At 50.4% G+C, this 24,433-nt stretch overlaps 1 protein-coding gene across 3 annotated transcripts in view; it reads right to left on the reverse strand.

Annotated features, from left to right (window-relative positions):
* LOC138583065 (sterile alpha motif domain-containing protein 9-like) overlaps nucleotides 1-24,433 on the reverse strand; it is a 275,663-nt gene that overhangs the window by 109,434 nt on the left and 141,796 nt on the right. Inside the window, exon 2 of one of the 3 annotated variants that reach the window (XM_069654980.1) lies at nucleotides 14,190-14,291. The exons of the other annotated variants lie outside the window; for them this stretch is intronic. The gene's annotated coding sequence lies outside the window, so the exon portion shown is untranslated. The remainder of the gene's footprint in view (nucleotides 1-14,189; nucleotides 14,292-24,433) is intronic. 3 annotated transcript variants of the gene reach the window in all.

Raw genomic sequence — 24,433 nt, forward strand, 5'->3', positions numbered from 1 at the left:
GGGGGTTCGTCCGGATACGAAGGCCACATGTCTTGGACTTCCGCCCTGAGTCGAAAGTATTGCAGCAGCTCAAGTGAGGACACATCTTGGTGATGACAGACTCGCGCAGGGACCGGGGGAGGGTAGCAAGACGCAGTGACTCATCCCAAACCCTGTGAAGCCGTGGGGCAAGAAGGGCAACATGCTCTTGATAGAACTCGGCGGTTAGGCCGTCCGGACCGGGGGCTTTACCTTTAGGGAGGGCCGAAATGACAGCGGTGATCTCATCAAGAGTGAGGGGTGTATCTAGTTGTTCTCTAGTGGCTAGAGATATAAGGGACATTGGGATGCGGTCGAGGAGGGCGTCCAGATCCTGCGGGCTGTGCTCTCGTTGCTGGGCATAAAGGGTTGCATAGAAATCTGCGAAGGTCTCAAGAATGGGCCGGTCAGACCAATGACGCACTCCGTCATTGCCGATGATGCTATCAATCCGGGCTCTACCTCCCTCGGTCCGGACAAGGCGGGCAAGGGTGCGACCCGGCCTCTCTCCCTCACCATACTTTCGGGCCGCAGTGGGTCGGGCAAGGTATCTTATCTCGCTGAGGGCAAAGGACTCGAACGCGTCTAGTTCAGATCTTATCTGTGCAAGCTTGGGAGGAGAGGGGGTGGTTGCGTACTCGCGCTCCAGCTCCTTAAGTCTGGACTCAGAACGGCGCAAAGAGTTTCTAATGTCTTTCAGGACCCCAGCCTCCCTGGAGATACACATGCCCCTGATGAAAACCTTAAAGGCCTCCCATCTTACCCCATGTGTTGTGTCGTGGCATTTATTACTATCAAAAACAAGGTGATATCTGCGAGGATGTCGGCCCTGAAGACAACATCATGCAGTGCATCTGACTTAAACCGCCAGTTAGAGTGCTGGGGGAGGGCCGAGTGCAAAGCAATGTCCAATGTGATCGGGGAGTGATCGGATAATGTGCGCGGCAGAATCGATGTGGTAAGTGTTTTGCCCATGAGCCCCGCAGAGAGAAGGAAAAGATCAATCCTGGAATGGCTGTCTTGGACAGAGGAGTAAAATGTAAACTCTTTCGACACTGGGTGAAGTGCTCTCCAGGCATCTACCAGACCAGCAGTAAGCATGTGTGCTTGGAGGAGGCGAGCGGCCCTGGACATTGTTCTGGGTGCGGCCCCAGATCTGTCCAATTCGGAGTCTAGAATGAGATTCATGTCCCCCCCCCAGATGATAGGAACCCCGACATATCTTAGGAGGATGTCGAGGATGTGATAAAAAAAAAATCGGGTGCATCTATGCACGGGGCGTATGTGTTGACCAGAAGGCATTCTGTATTAGCAAGGAAACAGTGGAGGATCACGTATCTAACCTAATCATCTATATGGCTGGTACGGAGGGAGAATTCCAAGGATTTGTGTATCAGGGTGAGGACACCTCTGGACTGTGAGGAGATCACCGTGTAGTATTTGTTGGAGCCCCATGCCGGGGCGAGAGAGGACGAGAGTTGTGCGCGGGCATGGGTTTCTTGCAAGAGAAGTATTTTGACCCCGTGCCTCTGGACATAAGCAGTGATCCTGCGTGCCTTCGTGAAGTTGCTGAGCCCTCTGATATTCCAAGACATTAGCCTAATAGCCATTCAGTAGCTTTTCAGGGGGGATGCGAGTAATGTGTGACATAATTTGTTGAACAAGTGTCGGCCACCAAAACAGTGGCCCGCTGCGTCGCACCAAAAGCTACCACTACCTCGCCATTTTTGTTATAACATCCCCCAACTGCACCCCCCCGACCCTCACTGCCTCCCCCAACACAGCAGTGCCCAAAAGCCCACCCAAAGGTCTAAGGCGTTTGTGCCAAACCCAACAGGGCAAGGCCTGCCCACACGCCCAACTGGGGCATAACCCGTGAACATAACAAGCCAAACTCGGCGTTGCAACTGCAGCGGGGGTCGCTGCTGCCGTGGGCCCGTCTGAAATGGTTGAACGGTGGAATACACAGAGTAACGTGCAGCGGTAAATATGTTAAGTTTAGAGGAGACACCATAGTAGAGTACGGTGAACAGAGGGTATAGAAATAGAGGATCCCAGGCTTGGTGCAATATACCGCAAATCATACAACTGTAACCCATATTGCGTTTCATGAGACTTCACAACAAGTTACGACAAGCAATGAATACACAAGAGAAAGGATACATGAGATGGCAAGGAAAATGCAAATGACAAGCGTGACATTGGTACACTAGAAGATTCAGGCAATGGGTGCAAGGCAGGCCAGCTCAACCCTCATCCACAGGGTCACCCGCTGGACCTGGGACCGGAATATGGGACTCAATACATTTCACCGCCTCCTCAGGGACCGTGAAAAAGTACAATTTATTTCGGTGGGTGCGCTTCAGCCTCGCAGGGAACAACATGGCGTATTCCACTTTCCTCTCTCTAAGCAATTTTTTCACACCATTGAATTGTCTGCGCTCCATTTGGACGTTGACCGAGAAGTCGGGAAAGATGCGGATAGTCTGAGACTCAAGTTTTAGTTCCCCCTTTTCTCGGGCCAAACGTAGAATGTGATCTCTATCCCTGAAGCTGAGAACCTTAGCGATAATAGGTCTAGGGAAATCACCCGGCTTGGGGCGTGGGGCCAGTGAACGATGGGCGCGTTCGATAGTAAAGAACGGGGAGAGTTGAGGATCACCCAGGAGGTCTCTCAGGAGGGTCTCGGCTGCGAGTTCCATTTTGCCTTTGATGGCTGCCTCCGGAACCCCCACAATGCGGATATTGTTCCTGCGGGATCTGGACTCTAAGTCGTCACACTTCGCCTTGACCTGCTTCATATCTCGCACCAAGTCAGAGACTGTGTTTTGGAGCACGTGTACCTCATCCTCGTTGGCCCCGATCCTGGTCTCAGCCTCAACCAGCCTAGCGCCATGCTGATCCACTTTAGTGCGTAGTGAGGCTACACTGGCGTTTATATCATCTAATTTTTCATGAAATGACGCAAAGTTTTTGGCCACAGACTCCATCAATGTTGTAAGGTCCGGCTGAGGAGAACTTGAGGGTGCATCCGGATCGTCTTGAGGCAGCGCAGCTCCACCCTGATCCTGCTTAGCAAGTGATTTGGCAAACGTGTCCATTGCTCCAGCTTTGTTGGCCCCACGTGCCTTGCCGGACATGTTCGGGGACACACTGAGATCAGCAGGGCGGATCTTGTAGTTAGTTAGCAGTGGGCCCCGGGGCCTTAGGGAGGGTCTTCAGCTCCCGACCAGCACTGGGCCGGCGAATGTGTAGGGGCGAAGAGTACCCCTAGCAGGTGTGTTTCAGGGTGCTGGGCCCACCTCGAGGGGGCCAGCAATGTGTCCCAAGCGGCAATATAACCAGGGTGGGATATTGTCAGGCGGAGCACGCCACAGAGCCAGGAGAATCTCAGGCAGACGGTGCCAGCAATGGAGGGCCGCACAGTCAGGGGGCGCCTAGTGAACCCAGGGCGCCGGCGGATAGATGCGCTGTTTGGGGAGAAGAGGATGATGAAACGCCCAAAGTCTCAACAGCGCCACCCAAGTGGGTCGACCGCAGCCAGTGGATATAGGCAGTCTCCAACTGGGTGTAGTACGCAGCAATCTAGGCCCCCAAACTCCTCACCTTCAAGTATTAGGCTCAGTCAAGAAATGTAGATAGCAGTCCGGGCGGGAGCGGGGCTGCAATTAGAGGCGGGAGCCCGACCACAGGGCACCAGCAGGGGAGCCGCGTCGGCCCCGACGCAGCCGTCCAACCCCAGCCGCGGCCTCGGGGCCGGGGACGCCGGCGATGGAACCGCCGGGCAGCTATGGTGGGGTGTTGTTGTTGTGGGGGGCCGCTCCAGCAGCCCCTGCGATACGACGGATCAGTTCCGCCAGCCAGAGGGTCGATGTCGCCGCCGCTGTAGTCAAAGAGGGGCGAGCCGGAGAGGGAAGCCGCGCTGGCAGGCCGCGAGACCAGACGCACCACTCCGCAGGGAGAGTGGGGGCGCGAAGAGAAGCGCCACCCCGCAACGAACGAAGATCAAATCCAAGGCGGGCCGCGAAGAGGGTAAGCCTGGTGCTCCAAGCGGCAGGACACCGCGCAGGCAGGTGAGGAAGCCGGGCTGGCAGTCGATGTCGTAGAGCGGTCTCCCGCAGGACGCAAGGGGGCTGGCCGCAGACGGATCACGCGGCACAGGAGGCCTCAGCCCTCGGGCGCCCAGCGCAGAGGCGGAGCGGTTACAAAGCTCCGATTTCGCCCCACAAAAGATCAGGATGAAGTAAAAGCGGTGAGCAGCACAATGCTCGGGTTCACAGCTCCACATGATGAACGGAACCGCTGATTCAGGCGGATTTTCAGCCGACGGGCCACGGAGCGTTAAAGCTAGGCAGCCATCTTGCAGGCTGCTCAACAGCGCCCCCCGTGCAGGGTAATTTTCTTGAATGGTCAGACCTTCCACTTGCCCTTAGGAGGGGACCATCAGCATGGCTACAGTACTCCTCTCTCCGCAAGAGTCTCAAAACTAAATATCCCACCTTTCCTACAATACCACCTGATGAACCCATAATTGCAGAGCTGTGCTCCTTTGACTCCTCGAAGGGAAAGATATCCAGGCTTTACACCCTGCTCCAAGCCAGAGCTGCACCCTCCTTCACCGCGCTGAGACACGTGGGAGGAAGATCTTGGGGTGGAGATAACTGATGAGCGCTGGAACCGTATGTGTGCATGCACCCATAAAGTATCCTTCAATTCTCGCTTTAAACTAATACAATTCAAGGTGCTGCACAGATATCATCACACTCTGAGCAGACTACACCACATGTTCAGTGAGCTTTCCCCCAGCTGTCCCAGGTGTGGGTCCGATCAGGCTACATATATTCATATGATTTGGTCCTGCCCGCGATTGACACAATTTTGGTCAGAAATATGTTCCACACTATCTACTATGCTGGACCACACCATAGACCCTTCCTCGGTACGGTGTCTTTTCCATGAATTTCCTCCAGTGGGGCGTGACTCAAGGAGGCTTGCTGGCCTCTGTATGCTGTTGGCTATGTGCTGCATCTTGATGAACTGGCTCCGGCCTAGAGCACCCTCATACGTTCAGTGGCTCAGCGCAGTCACCTGGGCGTCAGATACTGAGGAGGCATGGGGTATATTGCAACATTCACACTCGAGACCAAGAGATATCTGGCAGAAGTTTTGCAGCTATATGTCCACCATGAACTCGGACTCAGACGCTGTGTCCCCCGTTCCCACTCTTCCCTCTCCGGTCGCCACCCCGTGGCCAGTGACACTTTACTCCTCCGTATGTGGTATCACCTGAAATCTGGCCTAATAATGTGTATGAACTGCCCGCTAACTACCAGTACTGTTGCTCATTATATCAGATTGTGTCTTGCTGTTGTGCTGTGTACATCCCTTTTGTTTGTGCGTTGTCAAGTCAAATAAATAAAGGTTTTAAAAAAAAAGTTTAGTCCAAAGGTGCCTGCAGTAGCTGAGTTTCTTGATGCTGAAAAGTCATTTGATTCCATTATGTGGCCTTTCAGGCTCGAGGTTCTGTGCAAATTGGGGTTTGTTGCCTACTTCCTTTTATTGATAAGCCTGTCACATTCCGTCACACTGGCCATGCTGCCAACTAATTCAATGGTTTTGACCAGAGGATCTTGGGATGACCACACAACCCCCTTTGTTTTTGCTATTGTTCTACAACCCCTCATAAGTAGCATCAGGCAGAAGCCAAGGGCAGTGGGTTGAAATTCTATCTGCGTAAAATTCACCTATCATGTATATGCTGATGATATATTACTGTATATTTAAAACTCTGCAGTTACACTCAAGCCTGGAGCACATGCATGTCAGTGCTCAGGCTTCACAATAAACACGAGCAAATCAGAGCTGTCCCCCCTGACGTCCACTAGTCAAGTGGGTGAAGATGTGGGGTTTGTATGGAGAGATGACTGCATTAGATATTTGTGTGCGATTATTACTAGGAATATAAATGACATTAATAAAATTAATTTTAACAAAGCTATGGTTACACTGGACAGAATGTCATTACCCAACATGATCGTATAACCTAAATTGATATATTTGTTGTTAACATTCCAATCCATCTACTTAAGGCCTGTTGTTGTGCTTTTTGGGTCAGACTATGCAGATACAAGTGAAACTATGCAGGCAGTTTGTTGAGATGTCTTTATTGTTGGCTCTAAAATGTGTGGCCTATGAATGATTCAGGGGCACAGCTCCTAAACCTATTGGTGGCTGAAGCATCTATTATGCTGCAGTGAGGCTGTGGAGACTTACCTTTTAACGGCTCACTCTGCATCTGCCCACAAAAACATATATAAGAGCTGCAAGGATTACCTGATGCATTTGCCTGATGATACGACCACAGCTTGAAGCCCACTGCCCGCAATAGGTGAGACAACCTCTTTTTATAGATGTGATGACCCACTGTACCTTGTGTTGGATTCTTTGGCTTATGACTCCCATGGCAGGCTTCATCTAAAGCCTCTACGGGAGCGTGGCTCTTTATTTCTGTGCTCTGCTTTAAGGTTCCTTACGATTTCCTAGGCTGGGTCACCTCAAAGGTGCCCAATAGTGCCTAAGTGTAGGGTGGGTTTATCCTCCCTGTTCGTCATGTGGCTAGGATGGTGGCAGCTGCTTTTTGTTCAACACGCCCTCCACCAGATGGAAGCATTTCGCTTAGCTGGGATCCTTTTAGGCCCACTCTTCCAGGTGCCCAAAGTGGAGGTTGTCTTTGTTCACCTCGCAGTCCTGAGGGATGACATGACTCATATCTTATCTCTTTGTGTGTATATGTGTTTGGCAAAGTGGCCATATGCAGCCACAGGATGTCCATCTCTCTGTGCTGGGGCTGTACCAGCCCAAACTAGTTATGACTGACATATGTCGATGTGTGTCTGGGGAGAAGGTAGATTTGCTCCTTTGTTTGTAAAAACCCTCTCTGAATGCTTGGAAGTCCCAGAGTTGGTGGCCAGCCATTGGCTGGCCACCACATGTTTGAATGTAGCTTACCAACCTATCTTGTGGGGATAGAAAATCCCCCTTGACCAGGGCGCAAATGTAAACTCGCCACTAGCCACTGGCTAATTATAATTGACTGTTGTCGATTACCAAATGGTGTATCCTGTGTATGTGTACAGTTGAGGTAGCAAGTAACCTTTTATGGCTGGCTAGTAGCTTGTAACTTGAAATATTTTCCCCTGCCTTGCCCACTCACCTTTATGTTTAAATCCAAACCTGCACACCTGGAGGACCTGCTGCTTGAGGAAGTGGACTGAAACTCTACACCAGCATCTCAAGTGCTGCAAAGAATCAGTGACCAAGAAGTAACCGACTGCATTGCTCCATCCCTCTGGTGCTGCAGGGACACCTGGATCACCTCTCCTTCCCAAGGGCCACGTCTTCCTGATGCTCATGGACTCACCTTCATCACCTTTACCAGAGGCAGGAGCCTGCTTGCTGAAGATGACACAGATATCCTCTACCACCAAAGTTGCATTTCATGCCCTGGCCGGCATGCCCAGTGTGATTGGTGAGTTGGACTGCACACATGTGGAGCTGGTGGCCAGGCATGCCATTGAGGCAGTCTACAGGAACCATAAACTGTACCACTCCCTCAATGTGCAGATGGTGTGTGATGCAAACCACCTCATCACTCATTGTTCTGCAAGATTTCCAGGATCAACACACGATGCTATGGTGCTGAGGAACTACACGCTGCCAGGATACATGGCACGTCACAGCGGAGAGCGGACCTGGCTGCTGGGTGAGTGTAATTACCAAAGCATGTGCAGTGTGGAATTGGGGTGGGGCGATAACTGTCACTAGTAATGCAATGTCATACACACAAATTGCATGCATGACTTGTGTGTTAAATGGCCAGACGGAGCATGCACAAGCATAATAACAGCAAAGCTGGACTGGCACATAAAATGCACTACAGGTACCAGAATGCATCACACCAATGGCAAATACCCCTGTGAAAACACAATTAGCACAACCCCCACTGCCTACAGCACAGACAAGTCATACCAATGCAGGCTTCCACTCCACCTCCCCACCACTAGCGACCCCACAGCATGGAGCCAGTTCAGCCTGTTACAAGTGCACATACCCATATGCATGTGACATGAATGGCAACAAAATAGTAGGACATATGAATAGATGGGTGATATGAACATCGTACGACATGCAAATGGAACCCAAATTGGCACACACATTGGTCAAAGTTGACAATGGCGTAGGCATAGGGGTATAGGGCAAGGTGGGTGTGAATGGGCGATGGGAAAGTGACAGCAAACCACCCATCCACCTCGCATAGAGACCAAGGCTATTGGATGCATGGCAATCATTATCCTGCCACCTCCTTCTCAATGAAATTAAATCCGTTTATGGTGTTCTGTGTATACATCCACATTCATCAGTTCGCATGATTCATAGATGATATTCAACCACTCCCATGCAGCATATCATGAAATGTAAAATGCAAGTATAACTGCACGAATGTAGTCATTCCCTAAATAAAGACAAATGAAATGTGTGCACGTTAACACAGGTTAGTTCCTGTGACAAGTCTGCCTACCAGGTCTGCGGTGCCTGGCAAGGTCAGACCCATCAGGCACACCGGCTGTTGCAGGCAGAATTGTATTTTGCCGGCTCGGAAACAAGGCTCCTGGTAAGGCCACCAGCACACTTTGATCCGGACAAGCACAATTACCAGTTCCACCATTTAATTCCATTGACATTGATGTAGGCAGACAGAAAGCTGGCAGAGCACAGATTCAACGCCTAACCATCCGTACAATTTAGAAACAGCAATTTCTATTGACAATGCGCAGGGTACCAGAGTCATCTGTGACATATGCTACGTCTTGTGACAATCACATGTAATAACTTGCATGTGTAAACGACCAACATACAGACTGTACTAACATGATACTGGCACCACAATGATTGCACCCCCTTCTGTCCCTCACGTGCAGGTGATGCTGGAAACCCCTTGATGCCATGGCTGATGACCCCCGTTAGACAACCACAGAACCAGCACGAGCAGGGCTACAACCGTGTTCACATCAGAACACGGTGCACAACCGAGCAGACATTTGGCTTGTTAAAGGCAAGGTTCCGCTGGCTGAGCAGATCGGGGGGTGCACTGATGTACAGCCCCGTTAAGGTGGGCAAGATAGTCCTGGCCTGTGCCATGTTGCACAACATGTGTATCAGGCACAACATCCCACTTCCCCCGGACATGGACATGCACCCAGCTGATGCGGAGGATTAGAATGACAGTGATGACGAACTGGCATTGCCACATCGCAGGGATGCCATGGATGGCTGTGGTGCACGCAATGCACTGATTAACAACTATTTCTGCGCACATCACACAAGCACATGGCCTAGGCCATCTAACACACTCTGCACTGTACAGGATATTAAACACTCACTCACACTAAAAATGAATGCCCAGTCATGATTTCTATGCAACACCAAGGGTAATGTAATGAATGAAATGCAAAACAAATATGAACTACACCCAACACCCCAACTATCCCTCCCCCTCTCCAACTATCCCTCCCTACCCCAAATATCCCTCCCCACTCCCCAACTATCCCTTCACAACCTGTGTTATGTCGTCCATGTAGTCCCTGCCAAAGACACATCCAGGGCACATGTTTGTTGTCCGCCTATTTGCGTGCCTACTTGCCAGCTGCCGTGCCACTGTGTGGAGTGGATGACAGGCACATCGACCTACGCTTTGGGCTGCTGTGCATTGAATTTACGGGGGGGGTGTGTGTGTGTGTGTTGTGTGTCCGTCTATCCAGGGACGCCTGAAGGGACATTGCCATGGCTCAGCAATGGACGACATTATGCTATTCCCTCGCGTACCCTCCTGCCATCAGGATGATGGCAGTTGTGCAATGTCCAAGGGCACGTGCATTGCGCCAGCCACAGGCCTGTACTCGTTCCCTCATCCACTGTGCCTATTTGAGGTGCTGCTGCACTAGGGCAGTTAAGGCATCCTGCCGTTACTCAATACGGCATGGTCGGCCGTCCATTTCCCTGACACTGGGGAAGGGCGGGCGTTGTGGGCTCATGAGGTTGATTGGGCTGAATTCTGCAGGCTCATAGCTCGTGTGGTCACTGGTCTCCCCTGTGTTGTCTCCAGCATTGTCAGCTATGTCCTCAGCACTTTATTCCTGCCCACGTGCATATGGCTGCTGTGATGGTGGTGGTGCGATAACAGCAGATGCAGCTGCCTGGATGGGCGCAGCAGTGGTGACAGTGGCAGGTGGGGCTGCCTGGATGGGCGCAACAGTTGTAACAATGGCAGCTGGGGCTGCCAGGATGGGCGCAGCAGTGGTGACAATGGCAGGTGTGGCTGCCTGGATGGGCGCAGCAGTGGTGACAATGTCAGATGGGGCTGCCTGGATGGGCGCAGCAGTGGTGACTATGGCAGGTGGGGCTGTCTGGATGGGCGCAGCAGTGGTGACAGTGTCAGGTGGGGCTGCCTGGATGGGCGCAGCAGTGGTGACTATGGCAGGTGGGGCTGTCTGGATGGGCGCAGCAGTGGTGACAGTCAGGTGGGGCTGCCTGGATGGGCGCAGCAGTGGTGACAATGGCAGGTTGAGCTGCCTGGATGGGTGGGGCATTTGTGTCAGTGGTCACAGTGGTGTCCTGGGTGGTGGTGGTCCGTGCTGTCCTGCGGCGGAGGCGTCTGGTGCTCCTTGAGGTGCTTGCTTGGCCCACGTCGCTGTCAGATGATGTTGCCGAGGGAGTCAGAAAGACATGTTGTTAATGACCAGGGTGGCTTTAGGAAGCACGGATACCCGAATTATGTTGGTCGTGGCCGTGATGTGTCGGGGACATGGCGTGGTACATGGCATGGTGCACACATGCTTGTGTTATGCATACTGAGTTGCAGGATGTGTGATGTTTGTACATGGTAGACTAGTGCGCTGTGGATACTGTCGTGGTGTACTGTCACTTGCTGGGTACAGTGTTAGGGGGGTGGCTGGTCTTGCTATGGGATGTTGGGGTGGTGAGTGGTGTGGTATGGATGGGGCAATCATGGGCTTGCTGCCTGACCCAGTTGGAGGACCAATATGTGCATTTGGGATCAGGGATCGGACTGGCTGGGATGAGGGGGACACATGTCATTGCCATTGTGTGCAAGGGTGGTCATGTGTGGGTGGAGATGGGGGTCAGCATTGCCATGTTCTGATGCCAGTGGAGGCACAGCGGGCACACATGCAGTACGCTGTGGCAGAGTGATGTGTCTCTGTGTGGGGGTGAATGCTTGGACACTTGGCTGTACAGGGTGCTGGTGCAGGGTTCAACGTGTATTTCGGCATGGGTCATTGTTATGGGGCCAGGGTGTATGCCCATGTATACACCCTGGATGTTGGTTCTTGCGAGGGCGGGTGCAGGGGTGTGTGCATGCATGGTCTTTTGGGGGTGTGGACAGTGCAATTCCCATTTCAGTGATATGTTGGTACAGTGGTGGAAGCAGGGTGGCCAGGGAGGTTGATCATTACATTGGGGTTACGTGTACTTACGGGCCTCTTTGGGTGTCCCGACTCCGGCCTCCGCAGCACAGACCCCTTCTATTGACTCCAGGCCCAGCACACTGCTGCACCTCTCCTCCTAGGGCATCAAGCGTATTGGTGAGGAGCTCCCTCCACCTGTGGCCATGCACTGTCTTCGCTCTGCAGAGAGGAGGATCCAGAACCTCAGGCGGAGGTCGTGTCAGCACTTCTGGCAGTCTTGCACCGTACATGGTGTTGTCCCTACTGCCGACACCTTCTCTGCCACCTCCTTCCAAATGCTCTTCCTGCGCAGCTGTGTTTGGGGGCGCTGGTCATTGCTGAATAGCTCCCCTGCATGCTGGATAATGGTGTCCGCAAGCATGTTGAGCTCTGGATTGGAGAAGCGTGGCTTATGCTTGTGGGTCCCACAAACTCGAGATGACATGCTCCTAGTGATATTTATTTGGTCAGGAGGGGTGGATGTCACCTGAGAGTTGCAGATTGCAATGGATTGTGTTTTTGTGATGGCCGCCGGCCAGTTTCCTGTTCCAGCAATCACTTTGTTTCCGCTCACGGTAATAGCGGCACCACAGTTTCTGGTGCTGCTAGGTCCGTCATCGTGGTGCCAGATTCGGGGATACCGGCACCAAGGACAGCAGTGTTGTCACTTTTGGTGAGTTTTCACAGTGTTTCCATGATGCTGGTGCCGCCGTTTCCGGCATGCCTGGAATGCGCATGCCCGACAACCCGTAATCATCCGTTGTTTCTGCAAACCCGGGTTGCCGGAAACAGTGGCACCGGCATGGCGGAAACTATGAAAACGTACTGCCAATTTCGTAATGAGGCCCACTGTATCATTCAGTGTAATTGGGCTTTGCTTTCCCTGAATTGCTTAGTTCATTCTAAAATAGTTATTGAGTATTCATAATTATCATTGGGCCTCATTATGAGTCCGGCGGTAGCCGTGCCGGTAAAACCAGAGTCATGAATTTACTGGCACCCGACAATGGAGACTTACCGGGGCATTCCAGCCCCGGTAGACCCAGTAAATCCCCATTGCCGGGTGCCAGTAATTATTACTCCCCGTTCCCATTTTTGTCCCATTGGACTCAGTTATAGTACTTATTTCCCCAAGATTGATCTGGGCCTACTTGTATTTAAATAAACCATTTATTTTTTACAATGCATAGTGTTTCAGTGTTTCTTTGGACCATATGTATGCTACAATTTTCTTTGAACTAAGCTACACCTTCTCTACGTCCTAAGATAAACCTGGCTGTTCTGTCCATGTTACCAACATTCTCAGGTGGTACAGCTTTATACTAAGAGTGGAGCTTATGTACTGTCTCAGATGTATGGTTTTATGAAGCCCTTAGTTGGACTGTAGAAAAACTGTCCTTACAAGGAGGCGAGAGCAACAGATATAGAGTGCCTTTCAACCGACAGTGTTTGTCACCGGTAGCTTATAAAGTGCAGAACTGCCACTCCATGAGAACATAGGCAAGTCGCTGAGTGGCTCTTCTACCTGAAGTGCCATCACTGGAGCCCTCATCGCCCTGCACTTTCAGCCACCACAGCTGTGCCTGCACGTTACTGGGCTAACAGAGCATCCCAGCTTCAACAGTTCTTTTTCTTCACCAACTCTTCCTCTCCAGTGGCTACCCGAATGCCCACCTTGATTGAAGATCCCCCGACAGCTGCTGTCCACTGCTGGTAAAGACCAGAACACCAGGAGCCTCACTTGTTACTCTTCATGCACTCCCTTCTACCTTTTAGGAGACAAAGGCCATTTCACATATATCTATGTGTCGACATTCCTTTATTCAAAATAATACTGTCTTACCCTATATTTTCTGATACCTCTCCTCAGATAAACTTTCACAGAGAGTACAGGGCCATACTGTTGGGATTGTAGAGCACATCCTTCTCAATGCACTCCAATGATGAGCTGGTATTCTAGAAGAGGGCAGTCGCTCAACTCCAGTCCACCTCAATTCTGAGCTAAATCATCAGTTACTAACACGACTCTGCCTCTGCCCCGCAATCCTGATCTAAATCTCTACAAGCTGCTGCAGTATTGGACTGGACACACACGCACACACAGCTGTGACAATGACCCAGAATTCCGACATTTAGTTCCTTACCCTCAATATCAGTGATTGGTGTGCCCACACACAAACAAATTTACCACCACACTACAATACCTAGCTGCAGAACCCACTGATATTCAAATAATTGGCACACACACACCATGTTAGGTATGGCCAACGTTTGAACACAAAACAGTAAATGGCAGCTGCATCAAAAGGGGACGGAGGAAGAGTAATAGAGGAGGTGAGGCTGGAGAATGCAAGAAGTCGTCCATATGGGTGATGGAGGAAGCCAGCATCCATCTACACAGATAGTATTCCCTTGCGGGCCAATATCTCGCCGGTCCAAAAGCAGTGGCGGGTGGCAGACAAAATGAGCAAAGCTGAGGGATATCAGGAGAGGGCCCTCCAGGTCTGCAGGCTTTGTTTCCAACAGCAACACAAGGTGAGTGAGCAAGGCAGGGGAAACGATTGCAATTTACAAGCTAGCAGCCAGCCATAAAACGTCACTCTCCACCTCAATTGTAAACATCCACAGAATGCACCATTTCCTACTCACCGAGAATCTCAGGGATGCCACGTGGGGTGACGAGACTGCAGAAGCCAGATAAAGGAGGAGCCAGGCTGAAGGCACCCCTGTGCTGCTGGAACCTTCCCCATGCTACAGGCCACGGAAGACCAGGATACAAGAAGAAAAAAATTGTCAAATTAGCTTGGCAGCAGGACAGATGCCAGTGGGTGCGGACTATTGTCCGGGACCCTCTGATTGAGAGAATGAGCAACCTGGGTGTAATGATGGAAGGAAAGGACCTCAAATGGGGGAGCCGTGGGAGGAGGTAGAGGTCTGCATGCAGTATTTTGTAGCACTGGCTATTGGAATGGGTTGGGCTGAGGGGACCAACCAGAAGATGAGGGCGAGAGGAAGGAGTTGCACATGAATAAGACACCAGAACCCTGCAATACACCCAGTGCCACCGGAAATAGTATCTGCCTGGGATGGATGAAGATGCACATCTCCTAAGTAAGGAGATAGTATTTTGGGGGTAGAAGGCCAGGGGCTGGAGTGGGAATCTGTTGGATGTTGCCCAGTGTAGTAGTAGGATAGCTCAGCAGGGAAAAATCTTCAACATTGTTTGGAGAACATCAGAAACTGGATGAAGAGGATCAAGCTAGCCCTTGACAGCCAATCACATGTATTTTATAGTTTGTAACGTCCAGGACTTAGTCACCCTGAATTTCCTTTGGGACATATTTATAATCCAACAACCAACCCCAGTAGCTAAAGCTCAGCATTTGGGAGTTATTTGTATTGTGTGTGTGATCATTTTACATGTCCATGTCAACATGTGGTGAAATGATGATGTTTTTGGTTTTTACTATTGACCTGGCAGTGTGGGGGGAAAGGGGATAGCACTCTAGGAGGGAAACACGTTCTGCAGGTGTTATTTGGCTATGTACCGTCAGTGGAGAAGGAACAGAACGCCCAATACACAAATCAATTGTGTTTCAACAGTATTATTCTCATTTGAAAGCAGGTGGGATATGGATATAAAGAGAAGGTGCACAAAAAAAGGGTTGGCGTACTCGGCAGCGTACAGCAAATAATGATTCTGAAGAAAATAACTAAACATTATGGGCAAACTCTTTCTCCCAATCTCACTCTGGTTGTCCTTCTGGGTCCGATTAGCCAATTCTAGACTAAACTCTACCCTTTCACCCTGGAGATCCAGGATCAGGGTTAAGTTGGGAAACTCCTGCGGGCAGGGGTCAAAATTAGGATCAGTTTACCAGGTGCAAAACGCATCTCCTAGGAATGTGGCATCACCCGTCAAGCAGGAGCTACCTCTGGGGAACCAGGAGCCAGTCGATAGCATGCAGCAAATCTAACATGTGCACGAGATGCAAAATCTAACTTGTTGTCCATTAACTACTATACAATATGCATCTTAGATGTTTCCTTTATTCTACTTTAAACACATTACCAAATCTACACATTTAATATCACTTAGCTACGATTGTATGGTACCACTTGCCTGGAGAGTCAAAGGTAGCTTCTGGTAGAAGTTGGTTTTAAGCTAACAAGGCTCCCCTTGGCTATAACCAGGAGCTAAATAGCTCCCAACTCCTGGCAATGTCGAACGCTGCGGGACACACTCAGACCTGTAGCATTAATCACAGTATATTGCTAACCAGGAAGGATCTTGGGATTCCCCCTTCCCATAGGGCGAGGATAAAACTTTCAAGTTGCACACTACTATCCAGAGATAAAAAGTCCTTCACCACATCAGTTCTACACATACACACAGCACACCATTTCTTACTCGCCAAGAGTCAATTATCACTAGTAAATGCACATTTTTTGGCCTACCCTAGTGGACAGTTTTTACTGATACAAGCAGGAAATTCTGCCCCTTTGTTTGACGGTGTTCACAGTGAAGTTTTTATTACCCACCAGCCAAAGGTACCTCCTCCTGAGCTTCAGCCCAACACATACTCTTCTCAAGTTCTCAATGTCTGCAGTGCCAGCAGTTAAGCTATGATTCTCTCTCTAAACTCTGGTGGTCTTAGGAGTACAACCAAGAGCTGGGGGATAGACCCCAGTGGGCTAACCAAAAATATTGCTCCTTCTCAATGATCTTTGAGGCTTGCCAGCTTCTGGTTTATGGCTCCCACCGGACTCCTTCTACTAATCACCTAGATGTCTGGGCTCACTAGCTCAGCCACTTGCTCTTCTCTCTTTCTCCTACTGTCTCTGTTAACACATCAACTCTCTGGAACACCAACCTAACTCCCCCAAACCCCTTAATGGCCTTCTTCTGCCTCCGTTTACACTGTTTTATAAGATTTAATTACTCAATCACAATGTTTAGCGGGGCCCTTCTCCCCTTAACGCAGCGTCATGATATTAGCTAATGCTTCGTGGGCCCAGTTCCTTTGCATTCGTTCCCCACCTTTTTGTAGCGGATTCTGGTGTTGAACATTCCCCAATTGCCTGTTCTCTAAGGGTGGGGTTGTTTATGTCTCAGTGGGGCAAGAGCTCAAATATTCCACCCGCCATCCTTGAACCAGGCTAGACTATCATGGCAGCTGGGTTGTCCCATGTTCTGGATTCCTGCGCTGCATGTGACTATGTTCCTTCGCTAACATCTTCACCGCACAGCAGGCGTTATAACCTGCAAGCATCTGATTTTCACATATTTGCCGGCCTCTGATTTTCCTCAAACTGCTGCCTTTGGAACAAGAGAGAGTTTTCCAGTGTTGCAAGTGTGCTCTTGGACGGAGTCCGAAGACAGCAGCAAGCTGTGGCAGATAATTTATCTGACAGATCCCTACTCATGTTGGTTTGTCTGTGCTTCTAACCCCTACTATTACTCCACTTCTGATGCTATATTATTGGGGAGACTTCTCACCGTCTCTAATAATCAATCATGGGAGACCACAATGGGAGGGCTGCACTGATGGGATACTTGTGGAGCTTGCTGCAGGCTCGGAGCGGGGAGTTGGGGTGGACTCTGTGGAATCGCCCATATCACATTGCAGATGGCTTCCCATGGCCACAAGAGTCCCAGGTCCTTCTTCCTGACACTCCAGGGATGACTCTGCCATAGCACCCATTGCCACACATATGGCCATGCTAAGACCCCCATCGACCCTGCCCGCTGACCAAGAAAAATCCTCACCACAAACAACGCACACTAGAAGTCTCCTTTATCTTGCAGCTTAGATTGCAAGACTCGATGTGCACTGGTATGACTGCGCCACAATATAATGACAATTCATCGATTTATTATTAGCTATTCCTTTGTCCCCTTATGTGTAAATGTAAGAATGCCTTTTCATGCTGTTATGGGGTCGCGCATAACAAACATGACTATTTTCCTGAATTTGGCTGGCCGTCGAGTGAATTCCTTCTTTGGAGAAGCTAGAACAGTCAACTAAGGTGTGCCCATGAACAGGTTGTGCAACTTGTTAGGTGAATGAGTAAAGCTGACGGAGGCAAAGATAAGGAACACATGTGACTGGGCTCAAACAATGCATTGCTGCTCGTTAAATGCACTTTTACATGTGGAGCAATGTTTTATGCAAGAACTATAGTGTCAAGTGCATTCCTTCTAATATAAACTGTAAAATCTCTTGCTCCTTGGTGATGATTTAGAACACCAAAATATTTCTGCTTTCTGTTAATGCAATATTTGTTCTTTTTCTTGCATAGGAAGCTTTTCTTGTTGAACAAATAGTCCAACCATTGTTCCAAGATGGGATTCCACTCAGGTAATGCCATACAGTGTGGTACAACTGGTTACCCACAAGTTGAAAATATAGCAGCTGAAATAGATACACGTCAATATTTATATATTTATATATCATTTCAGTTTCTAAGTAGTATAAAATACTTCAAAGACCTAAAATGCCCTTATAATAGCATCCACCTGTTTGTGGGTGGAGCTTGTCTCAGACATAGTTTGAAGCCAGCTTGGGGGGGGGGGACAACACTTTTAGTGAACCTTGTTGTGTTTCCTGCACCCGTTCAGCCAGCCATGAGCTTCTGCTGCGAGTATGTGACACTCAAGCAGCTGGCCTAGTATGAAAAGTAGAATTTATGGGAGAGGGAGGAAGAGTGTGTAGTCTACGGGAAGATGGGAGTGGTGCTTACAACTACAAAATGAGCAATGTGGACTGTGCCCAAGTGGCATGGGAGATGCCTTCCTCTGGAGAGTTTTTCGTTTAAGTGGTAACACATGAGACTTCCCACCATCCAGAAGCAGAAAGAGGGAAGTGCTGCACCCCCCCCCCCCGACCCCAACCCCTGCATTATTACCCATGAAAACATTTCACTTACAGGATGGGTGTTACCCTGCTGATGTCACTGGCAAGAAAGCGTCTGCGGCATTATACACATTAATGTCGTATCAGAGGAAGGGTAGCACCCTCCCGTTCACGGACATGGGAAGGATTGCGTTCCAGTATGCGCACATTTCTTTTAACAGATAAAGGTCTTCACCACTGTCTATGTAGATGTGTCACAGAGGGGAAAGGTTAGGGTCCATTATGTAATAAAAACACAACCTCTTGTGCATACAACGTGTCGATATTCTCAAGTCTCATTGTGGGCCGTGCAGAGTTGGGAGGGAAGGGTCAATCAACTTCCCTCCCTGCTTCCGGCTTCAGCATGGGCCAAAGGGAGAGGATGATTTGGAGCAGGTCTAAGTGACATGCAGAGAAAAGGTGAGTGTAAAAATGATCTGCGTTTGTGCATGTGTGTGCGCGTGGCGGATGGGGCAGGTACTGGGCACCAAAAACATTTTACAAGGGAATTCCTAGCATATGTTGGCCACTGGCTGCATGACAATGGCCCTCATTACGACCCTGGCGGAAATCGAAAAACGATGGCGGAAATGCAATACCGCCATCGAATAGCGCTCGGTGCGATTATGACCCGTCACCGTAAAGTGCGATGCCATTAGCGACACCGTAGTGAACGCCAACGCAAACTGCACCAAGTACGCGCACGTGCGCCAAGCGAAACCGTAATAACCACCATGGCGCAACGGTACGGGAATTCTGACCCTAGCGGACATGTACCTAACGCCATCAAGCATGGCGGAAAGTACCATTCCGCCATGGCGAGAAGTACGGCATCGCGAACCAACTGTAAAAGGCCCTACAGAGTGCCTGTACACCACTCCCTGGCCACATTGCACAACTCCTCGTAGGTCTAATGAAGTCACACAATGCAACCAGTGAAATGTACAAGTCACCCATGCATGCCAACGAACAAATGAATGTAGGGGCTCCAAGTGCCATGTGAGTGGCCATCCATATTAGCCATGGCACCATTGCCGTACTGATGCAGCACAGGCATGTGAAGCTTCAAGTACAGCAACATGAACTGAAAACTGAGACAAACAAAAACAGGCCCCCCATCGCTTGACACCAGTGTAAGGCAACATTCAAAGCAGTATCCTGAGTGAGACTGCACCAGCCCTGTACACCTGCCAGTAAACAAACCAACCATCAGCATAAGCATGTACCACACAAGTTGGCAGAGTGACTGAGCAGCCAGGCTCATCTCAAGAGGGGCCAATGGGAGCTGCAGGGCACAGATGGCACGAATACAGAAGCCATTCCAATGGACATGACCTCAGTCTCCCTCCAAGAAACGCACGCAAACACAGGAACCTGCGACCAGCCATTTTCTGATAATCACATCATTCCACCAATCCACCTGGCAGACCTGCATCTGTTACACAAAAGCTAATCCCCCTCCCTTGAGCATGACATCATCAAAATAGTCACAATGGCAGGCCCTATCCCTGACCTCACTGGGCTTCGTAGGCAAACGCGCCCAGTACAGTACCACGCAAGTATACTCAGAAGCCGGAACCCAATGCAGATCTTCTCACAATACATCGCTCCACGAATAGGAATATGCCACATTACTTGCAAAGAATAACGCTACACGGTCAACATCACAATCAAAATTTAATGCACAACAAAATCACCAGGCCCTTACAGCCATTAGGACATGAACTCCAAAATATATATCATAATTGTGGGCTGCATCCGCAATAAATGACCAGCTTCTTCTTGTGTGACGCCCTGTTCCTTCATGGTACACAGGGGCTACATGCACGTTCAAAAAGGCAACATGGAAGCGGCTAGAACCGCAGGCCCGTCCCATTAGGTAGGCACTAGTCCAGCTGAAAGTTCGAAATGTTGCTCCTAGCCACTAGTACTGCATAAGGGCATGTGGCCCATTGGCGATCGTCCCACAAGATCGTAATGGTGCTCCACTGATTAACACGATGCAGCAGGTGTCGGGAGTAAAAGCCATCTGCAGGAGTGGCATACAGATGGCAGCGGCAAAAGGGGAGGAGATACCCGTCACCCAAATGAAATGAAAAAGAATAGTATGGGCATCAGAACTCCATTTGAATTACTCACTTCAATGATCACACTAAATCCACAGCCATATGCATGCTAGCCCACTCAAAAGGATCAATCGCACCCAAAAATCACTTGCGAATCATAACTATATAAATCGAGGTGAAAACCCCATTACAAACGAGTGTTTGTGTGCATGCGTCTGTTAAAACAGAATCCATTAGATGGGATTAGTAACGTGCATAGACACAAGTGTTTGAAGGCGCGTCGAGACAGGGAGGGTTCAACAAGGGCAGATAGACGATGGTCCCACTATGGCAGCTCTGCATCACATAGCGCAGGGGAAGTGGTTAGATTCCAAAAAGCCATGTACATGGCAGACTCTCTATTAAATCATCTGTCCATGCATCCATACATCATTCCCTCATCCCGGTATGAAAACGCCTGATTATTTACTCACATAACATGTGAAACTTCCATTGAGTCTGTGCGTAATGCAGTCTGCAAAATCCACTGTGCTCCAGCCCGGAATTCCAGTGTTGTGAAGTAACATGTATTTGGGAACGTCCTGCCTTATCCTCCACTACGCTATTGCGCATCCCATACTATTCATATCAATCATTGCATTCTCGCCATGGCCCCTGTCCCAAGGACATTAAACAATAGAACATTATATTTGCAGTCAGACCTGTGGGCGTCTCCTCGCCGCTAGCTGAAAACCGAAAGCGCTGTCCTTCGAATACCTCATTTGCAACATCACGTCGAAAAGGCATCTGTGACCGCTTGAAATCACAAATCCATCCATGTAGTGCGGCAGTGTGTGAAAATGGCAACTGGCTTCACTCACAAATGGGACGCCCCGCCCGTCGGTGAACCGTGGTACAGTGCTGCATGAGGGTCCACCGTTAATCGAGTACTACCTTCCACTGACCCTTCGCAAGTTTGTTCGCGACTGCAAAAATAGTATGTGAAACAATGGGACCATAGCAGAATGAACATATAAACCAATATTTCACTGCCATCGGGATTAAATACATGATTGTAATAGCAAGATGCCATGCGTCGAATTGCAGCGTTGTGTGCGAGACGTGCTCGCCCAAAGGGGATTGCAGCTTACACAGGTGGAATGAATCACCACAGGTGGAGGCTATACAGCTTGAAAACGCATAAATTGCACACCCAACCCCCTCCCACCACCACACCCACTCCAAAATGCTACCGGCCGGACTAGCGATGTTGGCCATGGGGGACCTGATAGCACTGCAAGTACTACAACTTCAAGAAGAAGACGAACACCAACTACTACAACAACCGACCGCACAGAGGAGACGCAGGAGGAGGAGGAGGGCAAGGCAGGGCCAGCAAGGCCCACCAGCACAGCCACTACCACCACGCAGGCAGCCCGCAATCCCACGCCTCCGAGCACATCCGTTCAACCTCACTGATGAGCAGATCCACACCCTCTACCGTTTGGACCGGGACACCATAACCGCCATTGTGGACATGACACACGCTGACCTTGTCAGCATGATAGATAGCCCAACCGCCATCCCACCCCTACTGAAGGTGGTGTCTGTACTCCACCTCCTGGCCACAGGCACCTACCAGCACACAGTCGGACAGTTGCATGGCATTTCACAGCCACTGTTGTCACGGATACTATTGCAAGTGCTCGATGCCCTCCTGAAGCACGCAGACGACTACATCTCTTTACCACGCTCGGTGCAGGAGATTACAAACACAAAAGTGGGATTCCATGCACTTGGCGGCATACCGGGTTGCATTGGTGCCATCGACTGCACCCATGTGGAATTGGTTGTCCCACATGCAATGGAGGCCCAGTACCGCAACCGAAAACAATATCATTCTCTTAATGTACAAATGGTGTGTGACTCCAACAGGATCATTACACATTGTTGTGCCCGATTTCCAGGATCAACCCATGATTCCATGGTCTTACGGAACTCTACAATACCACGCTACATGGAGCGACACGCAGGGAACAGATCCTGGCTACTCGGTGAGTCTCATTTCATGCATGATAATGTGGGGTATGTGATGCGGCAATGACCTTGCAGGAAGGGGGGGGCGCTTACGTAGCAATGGCATTCCTCAAAATTCCTTTATTGTCCACATACAGGTGATGCCGGATATCCACTGAAGAGATGGCTCCTTACACCACTCCGGAACCCACAGAACCAGCATGAGGAGGACTACAACCATGCCCACTCACGTACCCGTGCAGTCATAGAACAGGCATTCGGCCTACTGAAGGGTCGTTTCCGCTGCCTCAGCAGGTCTGGCGGGGCACTCCTGTACCGCCATGAGAAGGCTGCAAAGATGGTCATGGCATGTGTCATGCTACACAACATGTGCGTACGTAGAAATGTGCCCATGCCCCCTGACGCAGAACTGCAAGCACCTGAAGATGGTCATGATGAGGGTGGGGGTGTGGCAGCACCTCAAGGAGTCCGCGAGGCACAGGAGGGCCGTGAAATTCGTCAGCATATCATAGATGCATGCTTCTAGCACTCACGCCTGGTGGCTGATACATGGACACGGGACTTGTGGCACTGTGTGTGTCTGGTACATGCACAATATGGACTGTACGCCTATAATGGCCTCGTACACAAAGATCAATGTCCACACATCTGATTGGATGATAGTGAAATTTATTTCGCATATGTGACATTATGTTACACACCCCATCGACCCGCCACCCAAGTGAGCCCAACACACCCCCTCCACCCTCCTACCTCCCCCCCGAACACCAGTGTCCAAAGATGCTCTTTGTCAGTGGGCAGACGCTATTGCAAGCCCCCTCTCCGGGTATCAGTGGCACCCCTGCCTGTGGAGCGCAGGTTCCTCCCAGATCCACGTTGGGGGCTGCCCTGGACGGAACTAGCAACGGATGATGTCTCTGCCTCCTCACGTCCATGCATGTCCCTAAGGGTTTGTGAGAGCTCAGTGAGCACACGGCGCACAGCGGCAAGTTCAGCACATACGTCTTTGGACGTCGCATGCAGTTCCCCCCTCAGGCTCTCGGTGCTTCTCTCCATTTGTACTCTCAGGCTCTCGGTGCTTCTCTCCATTTGTACTCTCAGGCTCTCGGTGCTTCTCTCCATTTGTACTCTCAGGCTCTCGGTGCTTCTCTCCATTTGTGCCCTTAGTGTCTCTGTACATGTTTCTATGGCTGCCTTAGTACCCCCACATTCATCAGCATGGTCCTTGAGGAGCGTGGCCAGTTGCTGCTGTTGCTCGATCACCTGGTCGAGGGACTGTTGCCTCTGCTGGGCCATGGACATTTGCGGTGGTGTCACAGAGGGGCTGATCACCTCATGTTGCCTTGCCACAGGGCTTGTGGGGGATGGCCAGTCTTCTTGTGGGTGCCCCTGCGTGGTATCCTCATGGTGTATGGGATGAAACAAACAGGGGGATTGAGACAGGTCATGGATGGATCCTAGATCGACATCACCGTTTTCTGTGTCGGAGCATGCTGCCATTAATTCAGTGTCACCTATGGTGCTGCTGCCACCAGTAGCAGTGCCTTCTGTGGCATCCATTGGAGGGGCCTGTGGTGGTGCTGTTGTGGCCATGCTGGGTGCTGGGGTGCCTGTTGAAGTCCCCTCCTGTGTGTTGCCACTTGATTTGTGCTGCTGCCGTGTCTTGATCCGTGCACCTGAGGTGGAGGGTCTTTGGCCGTTGGTCTTGGCCCTCTTTGCAGGTGTGCTGGTAGGGGTGTCCTGGAGCTCGTCGTTTGATTCGGACCCTGTGGTGGAGTAAAGGAGTGCGAGCGTTATTGATGGGTCTGTGGAAATTGGAATGGCAATGTATCACATGCTTTGGGGTGGTACCTGAGGGTGATTTGGGTCAGGGCCTTGGAGGTGTTTTCATTTTTGTGTGGATTGAGGATGCAGT

The sequence above is a fragment of the Ambystoma mexicanum genome, chromosome 3q (assembly GCF_040938575.1).
Source record: "Ambystoma mexicanum isolate Mex_15411 chromosome 3q, UKY_AmexF1_1, whole genome shotgun sequence".
Lineage (NCBI taxonomy): Eukaryota > Metazoa > Chordata > Amphibia > Caudata > Ambystomatidae > Ambystoma > Ambystoma mexicanum.